We start from the raw sequence: 15417 nt of genomic DNA on the forward strand, positions 1-15417 counted from the left end.
AAGACATCTGAGTTCTCATAAACTATTTGTCACTAACCTGCTGTGTGACCATAGACAAATCACTTAAACTCTTTGAACCTCAGTTTCCCCATATGCAAAATGGGAGTTATAATCATTTCTGCCCTATCTACCTCAAATGATAGTTGTAGAGATAAAATGAGATAAAGTGAGGCAAGTGAAAAATGCTTTGCAAACTGAAAACATATCAGGCTATAGTATGTATGAATGTTATTCAGTTATTAAAGCCTGTCAGTGTGGCTGTGAAACATCTAATAGTGATAAAATATAGTGGGTGCTTAGTAAATGTTGAATAGGACAATTCACTTTATTTGTAATAACTGAGAAGATGACTTCATTTATTAAAAAAAAATTTGTTGAGCATATACTATGTGCTAGGTGTGCACAGAAAAATCAGTGTGTTGCGTAGAAAAGTCAAGAAAAAAAACATTGACCACGAATCAGGATAAAGCTCAGTTTGAACCTGACACTTGTTAGCTGTGAAACCCTGGGCCTCAGTTTCCTAGAGATAATAATACTTACGCTACCTGTGGCACAGATGATTGTAAGAAAAGAACTTTGTTTACCTTAAAGTACTAGGCAAAAGTGAGCTGTAACTAAGACACTTTCCCTACTTTTTAGGAATTTATAGTTTGTTTGGGAGGATAATTATACTAATATTCTATAGAACTATAATATGGACCCTTTATTACATTTCATATAAGTGGTATGCAGTAACAATTCAATTCCACAAGTTTTTATTAATCAACCTCTTACATGTAAGACACTGCCAGGAAATGGAGATTAAAAAAATTCTTTTAAAAGTCCTTGCCCTCGTGAACCTTACATTCTACTGGGAGAATACAACATGTACAAAGACAAATACAAAGTACTTATTTACATGGTAAATAAATACTGTTTAGGAGTGTTAGCAAATGGAGTGATCAGGAAAGGTCTAGGAGGTGGCACCTGAACTAAGTCAAATAAATGCTAAGGGAATTCAGGGAAGGGGTACATTTCCATCCAGGTTAGGGAAGGCAATGCAGTGTAGTGGCAATAGCCCTCACTTTAGAAGCAGAGGGTCCAGGGTCAGATCTTGGCCCTGCCACTTTCTACCTGGGTGACCCTGGGTGAGTAATTTTTCCTCTATGGGTCTTAGTTTTCTCATTTGTTGAGGAAAAGATTGAACTAGGTTATCTCGAAGATGCTTTCCAACTCTAGGTCTACGATGCTATTTCTCACTCCCTGATTCTGTGGCCCATTCCCTATCTCTAAAGTTTTCATGAAAACTAGAGATTAAAGTATAGCAGCGATTGCGTTTCAGTTGCTAAGCAGAAAAAAAAAGTACCAAGTAGTCAGCCGTTGTAGGATTATTAATTATAGGCCTATTAACACTGATAAATGACTGAGGAAGCTGTATTGTGACTATGGCCAAAACTCGGGTTGTCAGAAGGTCTTGTTATGGTTGTTCCACTGTTTCAGTTACATTGGACCCTTTGTGATTCCATTTGGGGTTTTCTTGGCAAAGATACTGCCATTTCCTTCTTTAGCTCACATTACAGATGAGTAAATGAGGCAAACAGGGTTACGTGACTTGCCCAGGGTCACACAGCTAGTGAATGTCTGAGTCTGAATTTGACCTCATGAAGATTCATCTTCCAAGCCCAATGTTCTATCCACTGTGCCATTTAGCTGCCCTGTCAAGAAACCAGGTAGTTCAGTATAAACAAGATTTGCTTTCAGAAAGTTTATTATTCTTCCATTAGGCTCTAGGCTCCTTGAGTCCAGGAATGATTTTGTTTTTTGTCTTTGTATCTCTAGCACTCAGCACAGGGACTTGCATGTAGTAGGTGCTTAATAAATGTTTGTTGAATGGAATTAAATTGATTTGAAGTCAGAGCATTTGTGTTTTAATTCAGGTCTACCATTTGCTACCTGTGTAACCTTAGGCAAGTTGATTTTACTTCTTTCTATTTCAGTTTTCATATCTGTAAAATGAAGGGATTAAAATAAATGACCTGTAAGTTCCCTTCCAGCTCTAAATTGATTTTTCTATTATCCTACATTAAAAAGTTAAGGACAGAAGATTGAAAACCCATCACTCTGCCTAGGTTCATATTCAGCAGTCTTTCTGGGAAGTTTCTGTGCTAGGCTTCCATTTATCTCATCTCCGTGAAACCTGTGTGATAACAATGGGTGATAAAAATGTTTCTTCCTCAACTCCCACTCCCAGCTGTTACTACCTATGACTAAAGGATTAAAAAAAGAGACACACTCAAATAATCCTTTCTTCTCCACCCTTCACTGATAAGAAATTGATCAGGAGCTAAATTGATCTCCAATACAGAACTTTCTAATAAGGTGCAATATGTGTGTGTGTGTGTGTGTGTGTATGTGTGTGTGTGTGTGTGTGTGTGTGTGTGTATATATATATATTTATATAAGCACAGGTGTATTTCCGCCTTTATCTCTGAACTCTGATTTAAGATATCTGGAGCAAGCTTGTTTGTGTTATGTTAAAGTACAACACTCAAAACAATATTTGGCATCTCCTCGACGTTCCATGAGCATACTTGGAATGAGTGGTGCAAAAGGAAGCTAAAAGTGGTGCAGGAAATTACAGAAGGGTTTGACTACCATCCAAAAGGTTCTGACAGCAGCATATTCAGAGGAAAGGTTTTGTTTCCCTTTAAGCACCATACGCTAAGTTGTTTGTTTTTTCTTTTATCTAAGAAAGATAGAGATTTTAAATAGTAAGCAAAACATATAACAAGTGACAAAGTGCCTGTGATTTGGCAGCTGAAAATGTTCATCTTCTTAAGTATTTCCCCAGTTTCATAAAATCAGTGACCAACTAGTCCATGAAGGGTGATTAAGTACTATGTACAAGTTCTGGAGTTATGGAAACAAGATGAAGAACAGTTCTTGTCCTAATCAGGAAACCAAGAACATATCCCCAGACTAGTTACAAATAATGTATACTTTCACTGTGAATCAAAACAGCCATTTGCTCATTCTTTGTGTGACTAACAGAAAATAATGATAACTAGCTCTTACACAGAGCTTTAAGGTTTGCAAAATGCTTTACAGATATTGTCCCACTCGATCCTCACAAAAACCCTGGGAAATAGATACTATTATTATCCTCATTTTCTAGATGAGAAAAGGCTAAATGACTTGCCCAGGGTCACAGGGCTAAGTAAGTATCTGAGATCAGATCCTTCAATGCTAACACTAAGCAGTGCCCCCCCACTCACCCCAACCCTTTCCTTCAAAAACATTTTCTAAGAGCTTGGTACATTTAGGGGTTCTTATGAATCAATGGGAAAGTTGACGAATACTTTTCCTTCCTTATTTCAAATATGATTCATTGTCCTGGGTGTTGTCACTGGGGACTAGAAGCCTTGCTTCTAGCAAAGAAATTAATGGTAAACCTGATAACAGAGAACTGTTATTATTCAGTAACTTCTTAAGAACACCTAATAAAGTTAAATACTTTGAATGTCCCATCTCTGGCTTTCCCCAGAGAAACTAGTGTCAAGAAGGTCTAGCAAAATCCTGCCTGTTAAGTTCTACCACAGGGGGTCGTTTTTATGTCATAGACCCTTTAACAATCTAATGAATCTTATGGACCTCTTCTCAGAATAACAGAAGAAAATGCTATGTTTCATTTAGAGGTTAATTAAAAAATAAAAGATGAAATTTTATTTCCTCCCTGCCCCCAAACCAAGTTCACAGACCTCCTGAAAACTGCTCACAAGCCCCTTGGGCATTAGTGGACACCCCAGTCTTTTTTTCTAGAGGATAACCTCATCCTGAATGGTCATTCAGCACACTCATGGTTTATTGGTTGTTAACTCTGAGGGGATTTTAAACTATTTGATGCCCTCTCCAATTCAAATAATGGAGCATTTTCTGCAACATCCTTACTTTGTCTTTTACCAAATAACTGCTGAGATTTTTCATAGTGATCTTCCCAATTTGAGACCTGGCACTCTTTCTCCAACATGAGATTACTCCCAAGTAATTCTCATTCAGAATTAGAAATGCTGCAATGCATTAAGAACTACAAAAAGCACCTTTAAGCCCTTCATTTCTCTAATTTAATCAGAGAAGAAAACCTCAGTATTTTAATTGAAATGAAACTTGACTTACTCCTCACAAAAAAAGAGAGAAAAAAAGAAGCACTTTTTCATATTCCAATACATAGAAATAACCATTTTTTTCTAAGAGCAGATTAAAAAAATTGAAGTTACACAATGATCCTTTTTTTTTACTTTATATAAAAAATTCAAGAGAGAGTGTTTCAAATTGGACAGTTGCTACAGATATTCATTATCCCGGGATTAAGCATTCTCTACTTTGAAGCTCTGCAAACTTACCAACTTAATTTTTTGTTGTTGCTTGAAATGACCCGTGTAGTATGAGTCAAATGTAAATATTAGAATCCTTTAGAAAAGAAGGTAGCAACATTTTTAATATAAATCTCTCTGGTGATGAATGTATGACTAACTTCATGGCCTGACATGCAGAAGTTAAAGAATGATTGCAGCCAACTCAGGTTTTAAGGTACTTAATGACTTTTTTTCATTCTCTGCAAGATTGAATGCTATAAGAAAAAAATAGGATATTTATAATGGTAGCACTTCTTGATAAATCTCACATCAGAGGAAAGAGTTAACATCCATGTAAGATCCTACACTGACCAGGCCTTTACTAAATATTTCTGTTTTATGTGCTGTATATTGCTAGGGAATACTGTTTTATCTGTGACCAGTCTAACTCTGTACTAAAAACATAATAATGTTGTTCCGTATTTTTAAGAAACAGCACTTCTTTATTTCAGCTGGCAAAGACGATCATGTAACTGTATTCTGACAATGCCATTAAGTGACATGAATTCATTGATGCTTGGAGGATTTATGATTTATTCAACAGGCAGAACTCCTGGTGTGGGAACTCCTTCCATTGACAGAGGGTCATAATCAATCTACTACTCAGTAGCTAAATCCTAGCAAGAAGCTAGAGGCATATAAAAGTTTCGTAATCTTTTTTTTTTTTTGGCAATTGGGGTTAAGTGACTTGCCCAGGGTCACACAGCTAGTAAGTGTCAAGTGTTTGGTCGAAGGCCGGATTTGAACTCAGGTCCTCCTGACTTCAGGGCTGGTTCTCTATCTACTGCGCCACCCAGGTGCCCCACACATGAAAGCTTTGGCAGATTTTTTTCACTGAAGCTACCACCCATCAGGTGACATCTCATCCTCCTCAGGGTAAAATAAGGGAGGAAAAGTCAAAAACAAGAACAATACAAAACATAGTTCAGATCTATCTTAGTGAATGAAATATTAACTTTAAAACAATAGGTTTGATTCCCAATTATATAGGTGATACAAAACCAAAATATATCAGTAAAATCTATTTTAAAAACAATAGCTTGCAAAACATAGGAATTCTAGAGTATTAAAAATCTTCCAGACTATTTAAAATCATTTTCATAATTTTAAGTCTGATAAAGTAAAAGAGTATAAGATATGAATGTCTCTGGTGTTTCGGAAAGGATGGAAGGTTTCCCGAGAAGAAATTCTGATGATGAATTTGTGAATGATACCAATGAGGTAGAAATGGGGGAGGCATGTGAATAGAAAGATATACTATTCAGATTTTTAAAGAGACATATACAAATGATCTTCACAAAAAGTCCTAGTCCATTGCCTTGTTGTACCATTAAGGAGAACTATTAAGGTTCTGCAAAGCTAGTGGAGTCCAAGCTGTGGCATGGTCTCCCAAATTAGAAAGGCTTTAGGTCTAGTGTGGAGCCAAACTGTGTCTGCTGTCCAAGGACCAATCTAGCTTAGTTCAGAGAGGCTTGTTGGCTAGTTAGAGGTAATTTGGGGGAGGGAGCTACAGCAACCTTTGAAACAAGAAAAAATGCAAAGTTGCCTTTATTCCTTTGTAGTTGCCCTGAACTTTTGTAGTGGGAATGGCAGAAAAGGAAGATGAGAATTATATCGTCTTAGACCTAAAAATTCAACTCTTAGAATACTAAATATGAAAGGCTGTCCAACAACCAACCAATTGCCGTGTTGCTAGAGACAGTTATATCATTGTAGCTCCTGAAACACCTGTCTTACACATTGGCCTTCAGAAATGCTAACCCTAATTCAAGGTAAAATACAGGGCAGCACCCACTCAAAACCATAGCTAAGAAGTCCCTAGCAATATGATTACTTTTGTCATTCAGCCAAAGGGCACCTCAGTTTAAATGAAAGTCATTTCATTAACTAGCACAGCAAAAAAAGTGACAAGAGAAGGTTCTTTTCTGTCACACATGATTTACTATGCCACCAAGGAGAGATAACATATATGCAGAGAACACATACAACTATACAGGGAGGGTGTGCACATAGGGAACATGTGTGGCCAACTAACATAAATAAATAGCCACATATTGGGAAACAGATGCTGAAACATACATCTAGGGGTCACGGGACCAACAGAACTCATACTTCTAACACTCCTGTATGATGTCATCATACTGCTTCTCTTTGGTTTTTTGTTGGTCATCACGCTTCTGCTTCATACAGTAGATCCCTGCCTCTTTTGATCTCATGTTTTTTCACACTTGGCTCTACCAGCTTCTGGGGGTCAATCATCTTTGTCAGCTCCTGGGTGCTAAAATGCAGTCACTAGAATGTCTCCCTTTAAAAAGCAGGCTGAAAAGCTCCTTAATCAAATTCAACTGAATTATTGAAATATATACAAAAATGCAATAAATATCCATTAAGCATCATTAAACATCCATTAGTCATATCTTAGGATGTTAAAGAAAAAAACAAAATAGTTCTTGCCCTCAAGGAGTTTACATTCTCTGAGAGGGATAACACAAATACCCCAATAAATATTATGTCAGGCAATTTGAGGAGGGAGAAAGCACTAGCAATTGGGCTGATCATTTTCAAAGAGGTGATACCTTAATTGAACTTTGAAGGAAAGCAGGAATTTTGAAAGCCAAGAATGAGGAAAGAATTCCTGCCAGGCATTGGGGCAGCCTATGTAAAACAGAGGTGGGAAATGGAAAATCAAGTTTGCTATCCAGGTATAGTCCAGTTTGGTTGACATGCAGAACCCTTAAAAAGGAGTCATAAAAAAAAAAGTTGGTAAAAGTAATTTGGAGCCAGATTGTAGAAAGATTTAGATGACAGGCTGAGGGCTTGTATTTTATTTTACAGGCAACAGGGAGATGCTGAAGGTTTTTGAGCAGGGACACGACATGACCAGTGCCTTAGGAAGATTATATTGGTGACTGATGGGAGATTTGACTGGATAGAAGGCTGGAAGCAGGATAATCAATTAGGGAGCTTACAGAAGTGGAGATGAGATGGGATCAAGACAAAGATGGAAGCAATGGGTACATGATGAAGAATGAATGTGTAGTTCTTTTCATGGTTCTAAGCTGCTAAGTTATATAAAATCACAAAACCTATTTTAACACAAATAATCTTCCAGGATTTGTATATTGGTACAAATCATTAAGCATAATCTTCAGAGCTTAAAAATTGTGGGTTACCTAAAAAGCGATAGAGAGATATATGTCAGACATGACTAGGCTACGTTATATTGCCAACCATATCTTATGTGGGGGAGGGATGATATGAAATATATTATCAAAGAAATAAGATTAGAAAAGGAAAAGGGCCAATTGTACAATGACAGTAAGGACAACAGATGAACAGTCCAAGGACTGCACTGGTACTTATGGCAAATAATAATAATAATAATAATAATAATAATAATAATAATAATAATAATGGACATGGAAAATTGTATCACAGAAACTAATGAGGACTCATGGTACAGTGAAAAGAACAATGGGTCTAGAGTCAGAGAATCAGGTTCAAATCTCACTCTGAACACTTATTACCTGTGTGATCTTAGGCAAGTCACTGAACCTGTTTTTTTTACCTGAGTTTCCTTATTTGTAAAATGGACTTTAGGGCTTCTGAGATACCTTCCATCTTTAAATCTACTACCATATGAACCAAAGTTTGTGAAAAACACTAAGAGAACAAATGTCGGTATTTGAGAGGAATACAAAATGAACAAGGTGGGCTATGAGACCTGTTTCTTGGGGTGGATAGTATAATAATAATATCATTTATATAATGCCTCCTACATGCTAGGTACTATATTAAGCATTTTTCAAATATCTCATTTGATCCTCATAACAACCCTGTACTATTATTACCTCCATTTTGTAGAGGAGGAAACTGAAGTTAAGTGATTTGCCCAAGGTCACATAACCAGTAAGTATCTGAGGCTGAATTTGAACTCAGGTCTTTATGACTCTAGGTCCAGTACTCCAATCATCGTGCCACCTCCTCCATCTACTGTGCTACTAAGCTGCTAACAGAAAATAGAAAAAAAAGAATTACATAATTCCTAGTTTGCTTCTATATTCTTTGTTAAATAAATTGCTCTTTAGACTAGAATAGGGTAGAGTAAACATGGATAAGAGGAAACAAATTTATTATAGGTGAATAAGTTAATAAAAGAGTAACTAGTTGCTCTAAATATATTCTAGTGTCCTGGACTAGAATAATTACATCCCAGCGCACTGAAAGAATTTTGTAGACATTTCATTAAAATCCTATCAGTGATCTTCAAAGGAACGTAGAAAATGAAATAGATGCTAGAAGACTGGACATAGTCCAACACTGTATCTATTTCAAAATGAAGATGAGGGGAGATTCCTGAAACTACACTGGTGAACTTGATATTAATCCTGGAGGGAAAAAATTCTAGAATATATTGTTAAATGCATGTTTTAAGAACACTTTAAAAAAAGATGTGATGATCATAGAAAACCAGCATGGGTTCACTGAGAATAAGTTATTGTTAGACTGATCTCATTTCCATTTTTGACAGGCTTCACAAAACAGTGAGTTAGGGGAACGTAAACATAGTATATTTTGTGTTTCATCAAGGCATTTTGAGATACAGTTTGATAATATAGTTGGGTAGATTGATCATTAAAATCTTTATCTAAAAACTACTGTGTAATTGAATAATCTTTCGCTTGGCAGTTTCCACTTAGAGATGGTCTCTATTGTCATACTGTGAGTCCTAATTCTAGCCTATGTCTTATCTGATTTTAAAAAAAAATGAAAGATTTGAACAAAGATACAAATAGTACATTTACCAAATTGTCAGTGACATGAAACTGGAAGGGATTATTAATGAATCAGAAACTAAAAAGATCCTCCAGGGTAATGAGGGGCAGAAACTAGGAAGAAACAGCTTAATAGAGATAAATGCGAAGTCATTATACAACTTGAAAGCAAAGTAGCAGTGTAGGACCAGGGAGAAGTGCCCAGGCAGCAATTCAAGTACAAAAGCTTTTGAGGTTTTTGTTGATTATAAGTTCGCTATGAGTCAGCAGTGTGATGTGTCTTTCAAAAAGAGTTAATGTGATTTTAGGCGGCATTGATGCAGCAGCACAGTGTCAGATAATAGTCCCATTGTACTGTGTGCTGGTCAGACGATGGCTGGAATAGTGTGTACTGTTCTAGGCACTATATTTTAAAGGGAGCATTGTCAAGATGGGACACATTCAGAGAAAGCAGCAGTAATCAACTGCTATTTTATTTCTATCTTCTCCATCATGGAAAATAATAGTAATGATAGTAATAATAGCTAATATTTGTATTGCATTTATTATATGCCAGGCACTATGCGTAGCACTTTACAGTGATTTCATTTGATCCTCACAACAAACCTGGGAGGTAAGGTGCTATTATTATCACCATTTTACAGATGAGGAAACTGAGGCAAACAGAGGCTAAGTGATTTGCCTAGAGTAACACAGCTAGTAAGTCTCTGGACTGGATTTAAATTCAGATCTTTCTGACTCTGGTGCTGTATTCATGGTGCCAGATGTTTATCCTTCATTTCAAAGGGGGCCAATGACATCACAAGGTGATGTCTTGACTTGGCCATGCATTGGATTTAAGTGAGGCAGAGCTGTGTAAAGTTGATAATCTCACTGTCTTTTCTAGAGTCACTAAAGTCCTGTGGCAAGACAAAAGTCAATACTATTGGTGATGGCTCAGGATATAACGGATGACTTTGGCATTTTGATGTCTGACCAAGTTCCTAAGCTCTGCCTAATAGCTATTTCACCACTTTCATGGCCATTAGAATAAATTGCTCTCATCCTCTAATTTTGCAGGGAAAGTCTTCACCTGCTTGGGATAGACATCCCCCTAACTCAATGATGAGTTTGAGGCCTGTTGGTTAACCTCAACCTGGTTTAGCCCATCTGTGGAGATGGTTTTGCTGGGGTGTGCCCACTGTACATGCTATAGCTTCTTGGAGGCAGAAGTGAGAGTTGGGTGCAGGTGGATGTCAAAAGTGGATGTGCAGCCCTGAAAAGGGCTTGGCAAGCCCTCACAACAGAGATGTTAGTCTTCCCTGAACATCCCATATACCCCTGCTGCACGATGGTACCATGTAGCTAAATGTTAAACTGGCAAATTGGGGGGCTACCACAGTCATAGTTTATCTTGGTATCAGCAAGCCATAGGGCAAAGTCTCTTATGATATCTTTATGAATAATATGAAGAAATGCAGATACAGAAATAATGTGGTTGGGTTCATAGATGGTTAAACAATCTCATCTAATGAGTGTTGATTTATGAATTAGTTTCAACCAGAAAGGATATCTATACTTGTAAATTGCTGGATTCTATACTAGATCCAATCCAATGTTCTTATTCTGATTTAGATGGAGATGAAGTTGTTCTTGTCATTTTTTTGCATGAAATAAACCTGGAAGGAAAGAGGTAATAATTTTTTGGGGAGTAGAAGGGAGGAGGGAAACCATGCAGGCCTTTGATTTCATGGTGTGGGGAACTCCTGGTGTGGAAAGTTCTTCTCCTAATGCAGATTGACAACTTTTCACAATTCAGAGACTTAGAGGATCAGCTGGAGATTAGAGAGGTTGTTAGAGTATATGTATGTGTGTATATGTGTGGGTATGTGTGTGTATGCACATATATAAGTGAATTGTATTTACACATGCATATTTATATGTTTGTGTGTGTATACAAGGAGTATATGCATGCAAGTGACTTATATATATTCGTTTATGAACATGTTGTCACCCTAATAAAATGTAAGCCCTTTGAGGACATGAATGTTTCATTTTTGTCTTTATATCTCCAAAGACTGGCTTAGTATGTAGTATATAGTAGGTGCTTAATAAATGTTTGTTGCCTGCCTGACTACTAATAGCAGTATTTATTTATTATTTGCTTTAAAAATACATTTTTCAGTAGTTGAGCTATGGGCAGCTAGGTGGTACATTGGGATAGGGTGTTGGGCCTAGAGTCTGGAAGACCTGAATTCGAATCTAGCCTCAGTTACTAACTAGCTGTGTAACTCTGGGCAAGTCACTTAACCTTTTTTTTGGCCTCAGTTTCCCCATCTATAATATGGGGGTGATACTAGTACCTACCTCCCAGGGTTGTTATGAGGCTCAAATGAGGTAATAATTGTAAAACACTTAGCATAGTGCCTGGCATGTAATAAGCAGTATATAAATCTTAGCTATAGCTATAGTGTTAAGTTTAGAGTATCATATTTTAAGAGGGCTGCTGAAAATTAAAGAGTATTGAAAGGAGAGGAATTGGAACAACAAGAGGCCTGGAAACCATGTCACGTAAAGAATAACAATAGAAATGGAAATGTTTAGCCTTGAGAAGACTTTCAGGGATGCGAGAGTGATCTTTGTACATTTGAAGAGCTGTCATGTAGAGAGGGAGAATTTGATTCTGGAGGATAGGAATATAAAGTCAAAGGGAAATAAATGTCAGCTATTAAGAAGAGAATACCAAAAATCGAAGGTCTTTCATAATGGAATGGGTTTACAAAGTTCGCTGTCAATGGCAGCTCTTAAGCAGATGCTGGATGATCACATATTACAAGGAATGCTTGAAGGAGTTAGGCATGTTTGGTCCAGACGAAAATAGATTTGGTAACACACAATAGTGATCTTCAAGTATCTCAATGTCTGTTTTAGAAGAGGGAGTATACTTATTGCATGTAGCTTCAGAGGACAGAACTGTTAGTAAGAAGCTACAGTTCTAGGGTCTAAGACTTCAGTTCAATAAGGAAGAACTTTATAGCAATTAGAACTCTCACTAAATAGAATTGGCTGCTTATTAGGTAGTGAGTTCTCCATTACTGAAGTGGAGAGGCTGTTCAGATAGAGGCTAAATAGCCATAGACTAGATAATCTCCAAAGTCATTTCCAAGTATGTTTGTTTCCATGACATTATGACCATCATGTTCTCTGAACTGACCAAGACTACTAGTAAAGTCCAACTTGAATTATCTTGAGTTGTATTATATTACATTAACGCTATAGCTGAGTTGGTTTTTTTTTTCTTTGAACGCTTTTTTGAAGTACTTTCTACATAGGATCAAATAAATCTCAGTTAACATACATTTTTTTTTGTGAAAAGGTTGAAAATGTTTTAGAAAGGGAAACAAGATCTTTCAAGTAAAGGATTTTCATGATATGATATAAAACACCTATATCTGATTTTATTAATATTATAATCATCTCATCCTTGTCTACTAAATTATAAGTAATATAAGTGGCTTAAGACTGATGGTTACTGTCAGAAATCATCTTCCAAAATAACTTTTAGAAATAATTCAAGTCAATTCCAAAAGGTTCATGATGGGAAATGCTATCTATACCCAGAAAAAGAACTATGGAGTCTGAATGCAGATCGAAGCTTACTATTTTCACACTTTTTGCTTTTTCTTTTTCATGTTTTTCCCCTTTCGTTCTGATTCTTCTTTCACAACTGACTAATGTGGAAATATGTTTAATATGATTGTACATGTATAACCTATCAGATTGCTTGTCACTTTGGGGAGGGTGGAGGGAAGGGAGTGAGGGAGAAAAAAATTGGAACTCAAAGCCTTATAAAAGTGAATGTTGAAAACTATCTTTACATGTTATTGGAAAAAAATGCTATTAAGTGGAAAAAATAATACAAGTCAGATTGAAGGTTTTTTTTACTTTATTTTTCTTGTTGGGTCTGTTTTCTTTCACCACTAACATAGAAATATGTTTTGCATGACTGAACATATACAACCTATATTAAATTGCTTGCCTTCTCAAAGAGGGATTGGAGAAGGAGGGAGAGAGAGGATGTGTAACTTAAAATTTTAAAAAAACAAATATTAAAAATTATAGTTAAGGAAAAAATAAAATATTGAATTAAAAATAATGCAAGTAAGTCCTCCCACCATAAGTATAGAACTCATGTAGAAACACTGTCAGCAGGGGTACTTTTATGGGGCTGTAATGCCCTAGAATTAGCCAAATTATCTTTCTAGGTAAAGATCAGGCCTTCTGACAAAGTGAGAAAAGGAACGGTATAAGTCTGATAACATCTTACCTGGAAACAAATACATGCTACCAACAAAAATTGAGTAACAATAAAACTTCATATTTATAAAAGTAAATTGTGCACATGCTCAGATAAGCTAGTTTGAATTACTGCTTTCTGAGTCTTAGAAGTAGTGCTTTGAGTCCAAGTGGGATATGTGATAGGATTGTGATTGTTAGCAGACTAGTTAAACCTTGCTATTTCTAGTGAATTCAAGAAAAGAAAAATCTCTAGCTTGGCAGCTTAAAGTAAACAGTGGGTAGAGCACATTTACCCATAACAGTATCCTTTCATGTATACTGATTGCTTCATCAAACTTATTTCATACAACTGTGTCCACAAAGTTTTAGAGATCGTTTTCATGAAACTTAAATCATATGATCACATGAAGAGTTGCTGCAACAGAAGAAATCATAATGTGTAGGATATGTATACTTAGGTAGCTTGAAGTTCTAAACTAATAAAAACCTATTTTAAGTATTTGGATAATTTTCTGTATATTATCTATTTCCATATATCTATTTCCATAGATAAAATTACTCTCAAAAGATATATGCCAGGGAAAAGGAGGAGTGTCAAGGAAAAGACTGGTCGTTGTGACCTTGAAGAGGCAGATCAAAAGTAGTAATTCTCACTATGGTCTTGTACAATTTTTTGACATTCACTTTCAATGTCCAATATTCATTAACTTTATGCTGGTCTAGGTATGCATCTATTGGGCATGCAGGACACAACCTAAGTCTATGCACAGATCAATAAAATTTCTGAATTTTAATAGTTTCAGGCTTGAAATAATGCTACTAGACACTTGTTGGCTCAAGCATCATTAATTCTGTAAGAATTGCTAGCCACTGAATTTATCATACTAGAAAAGATAGATCAATAAGATAGAAAATATATTGGAGGAAGGAGAAAAGGAAGGAAAGAAGGAAGGAAGGAACAAAAGGAAGGAGAAAGAAGGAACAAAAGGAAGGAAGGAAGAAGGAAAGAAGGAAATCCTGATTCCATTACTTTGTTTTGCTTGGACCATTAAAATGATGATGACCATTCATCAATCAGCAGAAGGGGGAGAAAATCCAAATGTAAGCTTGGAAAGAAGAAAGGAAATGAGTGGGGGAGGGGTGGAGAAAAGGGATGGAAAGGAGAGAGGGAGGGAAAGAAGGAAGGAAGAGATGTGAGAATGGGAGAAAGGAAGGAAAGAGGGAAGGAAGGAGGGAAGAGGAGATGGTAGGAGGGAATGGAAAAAAGGAGAAAAGGAGGGAGGAAAGAAGGGAAGTAGAGACTTAGCTGTTCTAGAAATCTTGATTGAGAACAACATTTTTAAGCAGTTTCTCTATGCTGCCACCCCATAAGAGCAATTTATATTACGGTGCTTTGACACTGAGAACAGATGGCTAGTCTAGTAATGCCTAGACTTTACTTTTCAAGTAGGAACTAACCTCACAACAAACTGAATTCTTAATTTAGCCAAGTGAATCCAAGACCAACAAAAAATGAAAAGGCAAATGGCAAATGAAAGAGACAAAGAGGTAAATTTAAGAAAAATACACGGGCAGATAGAAATAAAGGGTGAGAGAATATACATAGCACAGTCGAAATTCTCCCTTCTTACTTAAAAAATATAAATGTTGCAACCTAAGTACCACAAACTCAGTATTGATATAAATACTCAGTTAGTTATTAGCAGTGATTGTAATAGCTTAGCCCTGACATGCATTCAGGATTGCCTGGTATATGTGTTATTGCCACCCAGAAACTAACAAGGACCAAACTTAGAACACCTCCAAACTATGCCAGCACAAACGGACTTTTGTCAGAACATCTACCTATTCTTCCCAGAATCTTCCAGTGGCAAAAAATCAAAGGATTACAAATTTACACAGAAGTCTCCCTTGCCATAAAAAAAAAAACCATCCCAAATCTAAAAACCTTCTCTTTTTAAATACACAGATTC

The 15417-nt window shown here is 36.4% G+C and overlaps 1 long non-coding RNA gene across 1 annotated transcript in view; it reads right to left on the reverse strand.

Annotated features, from left to right (window-relative positions):
- Window positions 1–15417, reverse strand: part of LOC144454343 (uncharacterized) — a 47209-nt gene that overhangs the window by 31413 nt on the left and 379 nt on the right. The gene's annotated exons all lie outside the window — the stretch shown is intronic.

This window comes from Phascolarctos cinereus, unplaced genomic scaffold (assembly GCF_003287225.1).
Source record: "Phascolarctos cinereus isolate Bilbo 61053 unplaced genomic scaffold, phaCin_HiC Scaffold_726;HRSCAF=1367, whole genome shotgun sequence".
NCBI classification, from domain to species: Eukaryota; Metazoa; Chordata; class Mammalia; order Diprotodontia; family Phascolarctidae; genus Phascolarctos; species Phascolarctos cinereus.